Genomic DNA, 9,850 nt, shown 5'->3' on the forward strand with positions numbered 1-9,850 from the left:
CCCTTTGCTAAGATAATAAATATATTATGCATATTTTGCCTAATAATTCAACAGCTGTGAGTTTCGGCTGTGTGCCATGCATTGTTCTAGGCAGTAGGTGAGAGCAGTGAACAAAACTCCCTTTTGGATTTACCGCATGAAGGCTCAGAAAACAAACATTCTTCCAAACGCTGAAGATATGGCTTAATGTTATAGGGAAGTGCCTTAATATAATTTGGCTTTGCTGTCTAATTACTGTTAGAAGGAATGACTTGACCTGAATTGACATGTCTCAGAAGGAAACATACACGTGGCTGACAGGTATGTGAAGAAATGTCCAAGATCACTAATCATCAGGGAAATGCAAATTAAAGCCACAATGAGATAATAATATCTGACACCTGTTGAATGGCTGTTATCAAAAAGATGAAAGAAGTGTTGGCAAGGAGATGCAGAAAAGGAGACCCTTGCACACTGTTGGTGGGAATGTGAAGTAGCACAGCCATTACGGAAAACAGTAGAGGTTCCTCAAAAGGTGAAAATAGAACTACCTATAGCATCTAGCAATCCCACTGCTAAATATGTATTAATATCTGAAAAAAATGAAATGAGTATGTTGAAGAGAGAATCTGCACTCCCATGTTCATTGCAGCAGCATTCACAGTAGCCAAGATATGGAATCAACGTAAGTGTCTATCAGCAAATGAATGGATAAAGAAAAGGTGGTCTGTGTACACAGTGGAATATTATTCAGCCATAAAAAATTAAATCCTGTTACTTATGACAACATGGATGGAACTGATGGACGTTATGTTAAGTGAAATATGCCAGGCACAGAAAGACAAATACTTCATGATCTTGCTTATATGTGGAATCTAAAAAAGTTGAGCTCATAGAACCAGGAGTAGAATGATGGTTACCAGGGGCTGATTGGGGGTGTGGGAGTGGGAGATGCTGGCCAAAGGATACAAAATTTCAGTTAGGAGAAATAAATTCAAGAAATCTATTGTACAATATGATTTCTGTAGCTAATAACAGTGTATCCTTGGAAATCAGAGTAGATTTTGTGTTCTCACCACAGAAACTGATGAGTATGTGATGTTAATTCCCTCAATTTGGCCATTCTGCAATGTATCCATCTTTCAAAACAAATCCACAGTACCATATATATATAATGTATAATGATATGTATAATTATATATGACACAGTACCATATTAGATATATATAAATTTTTGTCAGTTTTTGAAAAAATAGGCCAGGTGCAGTGGCTCACACCTGTAATCCCAGCACTTGGGAGGTCAAGGTGGAAGGATCACTTGAGCCCAGGAGTTCAAGACCAGCCTAACATGGCAAGATCCCAACACTACAAAAAATAAAAAAAATTAGCTGGTCATGGTGGCAATGCACCTGTGGTCCCAGCTACATAGCTACATGGAGACTGAGGTGGGATGATAGCTTGAGCCCAGGAAGTTGAGGCTGCTGTGAGCTGTGCTCGTGTCACTACACTCCAGCCTGGGCAACAGAGCAAGACCCTGTCTCACAAAATGAGTACATTTCAAAAGAATGACTCATACTATTTTGACTTAAACCATTACAAAAGTAATAGGGTAAAATCATAAGTTTAGATTTTTTTTTTGAGATGGAGTCTCGCTCTGTCGCTCAGCCTGGAGTGCAGTGGCGCGATCTCGGCTCACTGCAACCTCCGCCTCCCAGGTTCACACCATTCTCCTGCCTCAGCCTCCTGAGCAGCTGGGACTACAGGCACCCGCCACCACGCCCGGCTAGTTTTTTTGTATTTTTAGTAGAGACGGGGTTTCACCATGTTAGCCAGGATGGTCTCGATCTCCTGACCTTGTGATCTGCCTGCCTCAGCCTCCCAAAGTGCTGGGATTACAGGCGTGAGCCACTGTGCCCAGCCAAGTTTAGATTTTTGATGCAGATCCTGCCTTCTTACAGAAATATTCTAATGACTTGAAACCAAAATTCCAGAGCTACATAAACCATTTCACTCAATAAATATGTATTGAGTACTTTTTTTTTTTTTTCCTGAGGTGAAGTCTTGCTCTGACACCCAGGCTGGAGTGCAATGGCTGTTCACAGGTGTGATCATAGCATACTGCAGCTTCAAAATCCTGGCATCAAGCGATCCTCCTACCTCAGTCTCCTGAGTAGCTTGGACTACAGGCACAAACCACACAGTACCTGGCCGTATTGAACACTTTTAATATGTCTACTGTCATTAGAATAAGAACAGCAATTCTTTCCCTTATTTTCATGACCTTGATATTTTTTAAAGATCATGCACCAGCGATTTTGTAGAATAACCCTTGATTAGGATTTGATGTCTTCTCATTATTAAATTCAGGTTATGCATCTGTGTAGCAGAAATATCACAGAGGTTGTATCATCACATCAGACGGTACCCAATTTCAATTTGTTTCATGGCTTATGTTCACTTTGATCACTTGATTAAGGTGGTGTATCCCAGAATTCATAGTATTTTGGGGGTGGTATTTTTGAGATTATGTAAATATTCTCCTCAAACTTTCAGGTCATTTAGCTTTCAGTATGAACTCAGTTTCCTGATTCAGTGGTTCTCAAACTTGAGTGTGCTTCAGAATCTTTTGGAGGGCTTGTTAAAGACTGCCAGGTCCCATCTCTAGAGTTCCTGATTCTGTAGGTATGGAGTGAGACCTGAGAATGTGCATTTTGAACAAGTTTCCAAGTGGTACTGTTAGTGCTGCTGGTCCAGGGACCACATTTTATTACTTGTTATTGTCATTCTTTTGATGCTCAGACTGTCTCTAATTTGGTCAGTGGCCAACTGGCTTCTGTGGCCTATTGACAAATCTTCATTATTTGAACGCTTCTTTACTTTTCTGCTACAGCAAGATGTTCCAGGCTCATCTTGTACTTTCCCTGCCCCAACCCTGGAATTGGCCATTTCTTCAAGGATCCCTGGTTTCTTTTAGTGCTAAGTGGTACTTAGAAGCCAAGATCTGAGCACCAGGTGTGCTCATTGCCTTGGGAAAAGTACCACTCCCAGGCCTTTTCAGGGGATAAATTTAGAGAACATTAGTATATACATACCTACACGTTCCTATTTAAACTTCTATATCTATTGAAATCCATGACATCCTACAGGTGCCTCCATTTCTAACAATACTGTAGGGCTTCTTTCTTGACATTGAGGAACTGGGTCTCACCAGCTTTAAGATATTTAAATTATTTGATAAATTTCCCTGTATGTAACCAATCTCTCATCACCACTGCTGCCCCTCTCCCACATGGACATCCTCTTTGCACTCTTAAGGCTCTGACACTTCACACCTGGCTGCCCCTATCATAGATGCCCCCTTTATCCTATTTGAGCTCCAACACCCTCTGCTGGCTTGCCCACACTGCCATGGACATCTTTCTCTCTATTACTGCATTCTAGGCTGCCCGCATAGGTGGATCCACACCACACCTCACCTGGGCTCCAGCACTCGACACTGGACCTCCTCTGTGGCGTGGGGATGCTCTCCTCACCCTGCCTGGCTCTGACCCACCACTCTGGGCTACCTACATGTGAGCACATTTTACCCTGCTTGATCTCTGATTCCCCTCACTGTGTCAGCCACATATCTGAGTGCCCTCCTCACCCTGTATGAGCCTTGACACCAGGCCCTGAGCCTTTCCTCTGTGTGGATGTCCTCACAGTCCTCTGTGTGGGATCTAGAACTGTGCACCAAGCTATCCACATAGGAGGGTGCCCTCCCCATTCCGTCTGCTGAGGCTCAAACCAGCATGTCAGGCTGCTCCCCCATGCAGACACCTGACTCTCTTTGGGCTCTGACTACGCTGGCTGCACCATCCCAATGCCCCCACCACCTTATACCTGTCACCATTGCTGTTCTCCTCAGCCAGCTCTGGCTCTGACCCCTCACACCAGGCTGCTTCTCCACATAGGTGCCTGCCTTTCTCTGGCCCACCTAATGGCTTTAGGGCTGAGTTGTTCAGAAGGAGAAGGGAAGGGTTATGGCCATAATATTATATACCTAATAGTCTTAGAAAGAGAGAAGGAAAGAGAAAGAAAAAAGAAGGAAGGAGAAAAAATGTCTTTTTAAAACAAACTCACCTGGAAGGAAGAAAGGAGAAAATAAATGTGTGTGTGTGTGTGTGTGTGTGTGTGTGTGTGTGTGTATATATATATATATATATATTTTTTTTTTTTTTTTTTTGAGACGGAGTTTTGCTTTTGTTGCCCAGGCTGGAGTGCAATGGTGCAGTCTCAGCTCACCACTACCTCCACCTTCCGGGTAGCTGGGATTACAGGCATGCACCACCATGCCAGGCTAATTTTGTATTTTTAGTAGAGATGGGGTTTCTGCATGTTGGTCAGGCTGGTCTCAAACATCCGAACTCTGGTGATCCACCCACCTTGACCTCCCAAAGTGCTAGGATTATGGGCGTGGGCCACCGCGCCCAGCCAGGAGAATATATTTTTCAAACAAACTCACCTGGGGGTGGGGGAGGGAGAGATGATCTTTTTAAAACAAACTCACCTGGCAGCATAAACAAATAGGACAGATAAAACCAGAGCTCTCAAGCTGTTCTGCCTGAAGAAAGGATTGGAGAACCAAGAGAGGAAAGAAGAAAGGAGAAAAATATATAATTATATATTATAATTGTATCATACAATTGTATAATTGTATCATACAATATTATATATTGTATTGTATAATTGTATCATACAATATTATATACAATTATATATAATTATATATACAATAATTATATATAATTATATAAATATATACTAAAATATATAAATCTCAAAATTATATAATATATAATTATATATTATATATTATATGTATATATAATAAAAATATATATGTATATAAAAAACAAAATATATGTATATATGTATATAATATATAATTATATATTTTTATTATATATAATATATAATATAGTAATATATAATATATAGGCCGGGCGCAGTGGCTCAAGCCTGTAATCCCAGCACTTTGGGAGGCCGAGACAGGCGGATCACGAGGTCAGGAGTTCGAGACCATCCTGGCTAAGACGGTGAAACCCCCGTCTCTACTAAAAAATACAAAACGCTAGCCGGGCGAGGTGGCTGGCGCCTGTAGTCCCAGCTACTTGGGAGGCTGAGGCAGGAGAATGGTGTAAACCCGGGAGGCGGTGCTTGCAGTGAGCTGAGATCCGGCCACTGCACTCCAGCCTGGGCGACAGAGCGAGACTCTGTCTCAAAAAAAAAAAAATATATATATATATATATAATATATGTTATATATATAATATAGATACATATATGTACATATATTATATAATTATATATAATTATACATTTTTATTATTTATAATATATAATAATATAGCGGCCAGGCACGGTGGCTCAAGCCTGTAATCCCAGCACTTTGGGAGGCCGAGATAGGGGGATCACGAGGTCAGGAGATCGAGACCATCCTGGCTAACCTGGTGAAACCCCGTCTCTACTAAAAAATACAAAAAACTAGCCGGGCGAGATGGCGGGCGCCTGTAGTCCCAGCTACTCGGGAGGCTGAGACAGGAGAATGGCGTGAACCCGGGAGGCGGAGCTTGCAGTGAGCTGAGATCCAGCCACTGCACTCCAGCCTGGGCAACAGAGCAAGACTCCGTCTCAAAATAATAATAATAATAATAATAATATAGTAATATATTATATATAATTATATATAATATTATATAATTATATATATATATTTTTTGAGGTGGAGTCTTGCTCTGTTGCCCAGGCTAGAGTGCAGTGGTGCAATTTCAGCTCACTGCAACCTCTGCCTCCCAGGTTCAAGCGATTCTCCTGCCTCAGCCTCCAAGTAGCTGGGATTACAGATGCCCACCACCAAGCCCGGCTAAGTTTTGTATTTTTAGCAGAGATGGAGTTTCACCATCTTGGCCAGGCTGGTCTTGAACTCCTGACCTCAAGTGATCCGCCCACCTCGGCCTCCCAAAGTGCTGGATTACAGGCATGAGTCACCACACCCGGCCAGGAGAGTATATTTTTAAAACAAATTCACCTGGGAGGAGGGAGGGAAGGAAGAATGGAGGAAGGGAAGACAAGCAAAGGAGAGAGTTTTTTTTTTTTTTTGGAGGCAGAGTCTCACTCTGTCTCCCAGGCTGGAGTGCAGTGGTGCGATCTCAGCTCACTGCAACCTCCGCCTCCCAGGTTCAAGCTATTCTCATGCCTCAGCCTCTACCAAATAGCTGGGATGACAGGCGTCTGCCACCACACCTGGCTAATTTTTGTATTTTTTTAGACATAAAGTAGGCTGGAAGAAGGAGACTTAGGATCTTGAGGTAGATGAGGAATTCATGAATGGAATTTATTGGATTTTTAAGAGAGTTTTAGTGAAATGAATCAAAAGTCAAGTACATAACTCTCCAGAAATTATTTGAAAATTAATTTTTGTGATGTGAAAAAAAGTAGCCACTATTGTATACAATTCTATATTTGTGTTTGGGCCAGCATGGGAAATCATGGCATATTTCAAAAAAATAAAATCGGTAAATAAAAATTTTGTTATCCATATGTTAAAGTACAAAGGAAATATTGCTAGTTAAATTAAAATAATTATACAGGCTGGATGTGGTGGCTCATGCCTGTAATCCCAGCACTTTGGGAGGATGAGGCAGACAGACTGCTTAAGCCCAGGAGTTCGAGACCAGTCTGGGCAACATGGCGAAACCCCGTCCCTACAAAAAATACAGAAATTAGCCAGTTGTGGTGGCGTGCCTGTAGTCCCAGCTGCTTGGGAGGCTGAGGTAGGAGGATCGCTTAAGCCCAGGAGGTTGAGGATGCAGTGAGCCAAGATTGTGCCACCGCATTCCAGCCTGGGCAGCAGATTGAGACCCTGTCTCAAAAACATAGTGATAATAATTATACAGAATACAGTGTCATTGAAGCATAGAAAAAACCAGCAAACTTAGGGAGAATTAGTTTAAAAGAGGTTACATTTGAAAAATTTGTTTTTTTGAAAACCAGTTTACTTTTAACTTGGTATAATAAAGGATATGGTTGTTTTTGAGGTGTAACGACTCCAAATTTCAAAGACTTCTATCTTTTAAAAGCATTTCTGGGGGATAACTTAAGTTTTAAAAATATTTTATTGCAAGAAAATATCTCCAAGAATCTGGGGGATATCTTAACATCTAAATCTCTGAGCATAGACGCTGAGGCCTATGCTAATAAAGGTCAAGGTTTTTCTTGTTCCTTTGTGTGAATAGAATTGTGAAAAGCATGCCTCATGTGTGAACATAAATGACTTAGAAAGTTTTTACTGATTATCTGAAGTGTATATCTCATAATAGGGAAGTGTCAATGGTAACATCATGAAGTTTACAATGATAATTTAATATTTTACATCCAGTGATCTAGAAATAGCTTCTGTGATTTGGAATATTTTAGTATTAGGTTTGTGCAAAAGCAATTTCCATTACTTTTAATGGCAAAAATTGCATTTACTTTTGCATCAACCTAATACTAGCCTTTAAGGTCTTCAAAGCAGAAAGAATCAATGGCAAAATGTTAAAAGCAGCTTTCACTTGGCTAACATGCCAAATTAACTTTAACCAGAGCAAGCTGTAGGGTCTAGGCTAAATGGTAGATTAATATAATTCCTTATTTTCACCAGGAGCTTCTCTTCTATGTAATGTGTACAACTATTATCTATGCTCATGATATATATGTGTATGTTATAACTGAATTAAATTCACTTCTATTTGTGAAGTTTTAATTTTGTGCAGAGTAACTGAGGTTTCATTGAATTACCTCAGTTTAGAAAGCATGAGATGCTAGGAATGTGATATTTGGGTTACTTGTAAAGTAGAAAAAGGAAGTTAAAAGCATTTTTTAATGTGGATTTTTCCTGTGGTGGATAAGGGAAAATTTGTATTTTATCAACAAAAAGCTCCATAAAAGTAGTTGTGATGATTGTCATGAATATGTTGTCCCTGTTTTCTGGCTATAGACACTGATTTTGGTTATAGTAATCATTGTGAAGATGTTATTTTAAAATTTAATTAACTGTTTATACCTAAGATAGAAAACTTCCTTGAAATGTTTAGAGGTACTATGTGTTTGCAAAAGTGAATGAGGAAAAATGTCTGAAGTTGCTTTTTTGTTTGTTTGTTTTTTGAGACGGGGTCTCACTCTGTTGCCCAGGCTGGATGCAGTGGCATGATCTTGGCTCACTGCAGCCTCTACCTCCTGGGCTCAAGCGATCCTCCACCTCTGCCTCCCCGGTAGCTGGGACCACAGGCACGCACCACCACGCCCCGCTTTTTTTATTTCGTATTTGTAGAGACAGGGTTTCACCATGTTGCCAAGGCTGGATTGCATCTTTAAACTCATACTTTGGTTTTTGTGATGTTATACCTGAATCCAATTTTGCACAATATTTTCCTTCACTGTACACCTAGGTTTCAGGTGAATTGGAATTATTGTTGCCCCTGAATATGCTCTGAAGTGTTCTCACCTCTGTTTCCTGCTCACACTGTTCTTCTCATGGCAGTGCCACTGCTTATGCAACCCTTGTGTATGTACCCCATTTTCTCCCTCCTCAGACACTACCTCCTTGAAGCTGTCCTTCCTCCTTCAGAGCTGAAATAATCCCTCTGACAATGTGTTCTGCCTTACCTTGTAATTATGCTTAGTTATAGCTATTTCTTTTTATATTTTTATTTTTTGTATTTTTCATAGAGACAGGGTTTCACCATGTTGGCCAGGCTGGTCTCGAACTCCTGAGTTCAGGTAATCTGCCCTCCTTGGCCTCCCAAAGTCCTGGGACTATAGGCGTGAGCTGCTGCGCCTGGCCAGTTGTAGCTATTTCTTCTTGCTGCCAGCCCTTTAACAGAAGTATGGTGTATTAAAATACCTTATAAGCCAGCAGCTTGCACATAAAAATGGCTTTATAACATTTGGATAAATGAATAAACATTTGTTTTCTTAGGACCAAAAAAAAATTATGTATTTTTTTCTCTCTAGAGTTAAAGTATTCATGTGCTTTGATATATAACAAACATTTAGGGTATTCTTAATTAAATGAATATGGCAGTAAGAATATTGAAAGAAAAACAGGGGACCATTCCAATTTATGGGTTGGTGGTAGGCCGTGTCAGATCTGCCTAAAACACTTTATAAACAAATAATGGGTCAGGTGCGGTGCCTTGTGCCTGTAATCTAGCACTTTGGGAGGCTGAGGCAGGCGGATCACTTGAGGTCAGGAGTTCGATACCAGCCAGGGCAACATGGTGAAACCCCCGTCTCTACTAATAATACAAAAATTAGCCAGGTGTGGTGGCATATACTTATAATCCCAGCTACTTGGGAGGCTGAAGCAGGAGAGTCACTTGAACCTGGGAGGCGGAGGTTGCAGTGAGCCGAGTTTGTGCCACTATGCTCCAGCCTGAACAACAGAGCAAGACTCCGTCTCAAAAACAAAAACATTTGTTATTATTATTGTTACTTATTGAGCTTTATGAAGTTTCTTGCACAGGGCAAAGAGTCCATTCATTGCTCCTTCATTGCTTCTGTGTCACTGTGCTGTGGATTTAAGAATCATTCAATTTGATTTACCTTTACATTGAAAGCTGTGCTGGTGTTTTAGGGGCAAGATTTACTCGCACTGTTAAAATTGGCCTTCTCTCTGGTTAGGCCCTTATTTGGAGTCCCAGTTGCCCTCACTGCCTATAGTGGAAAGTAGAACTGCCTTTAGATCATAGTTGGTAGTCTTTTTTTTTTTTTTTTTTTGTGGTCTTTGCTTTTTTTAAGACAGGGTCTCGCTCTGTTGCCCAGGCTGCAGTGCAGTAGCACAATCTTG

The sequence above is a fragment of the Piliocolobus tephrosceles genome, chromosome 7 (assembly GCF_002776525.5).
Source record: "Piliocolobus tephrosceles isolate RC106 chromosome 7, ASM277652v3, whole genome shotgun sequence".
Lineage (NCBI taxonomy): Eukaryota > Metazoa > Chordata > Mammalia > Primates > Cercopithecidae > Piliocolobus > Piliocolobus tephrosceles.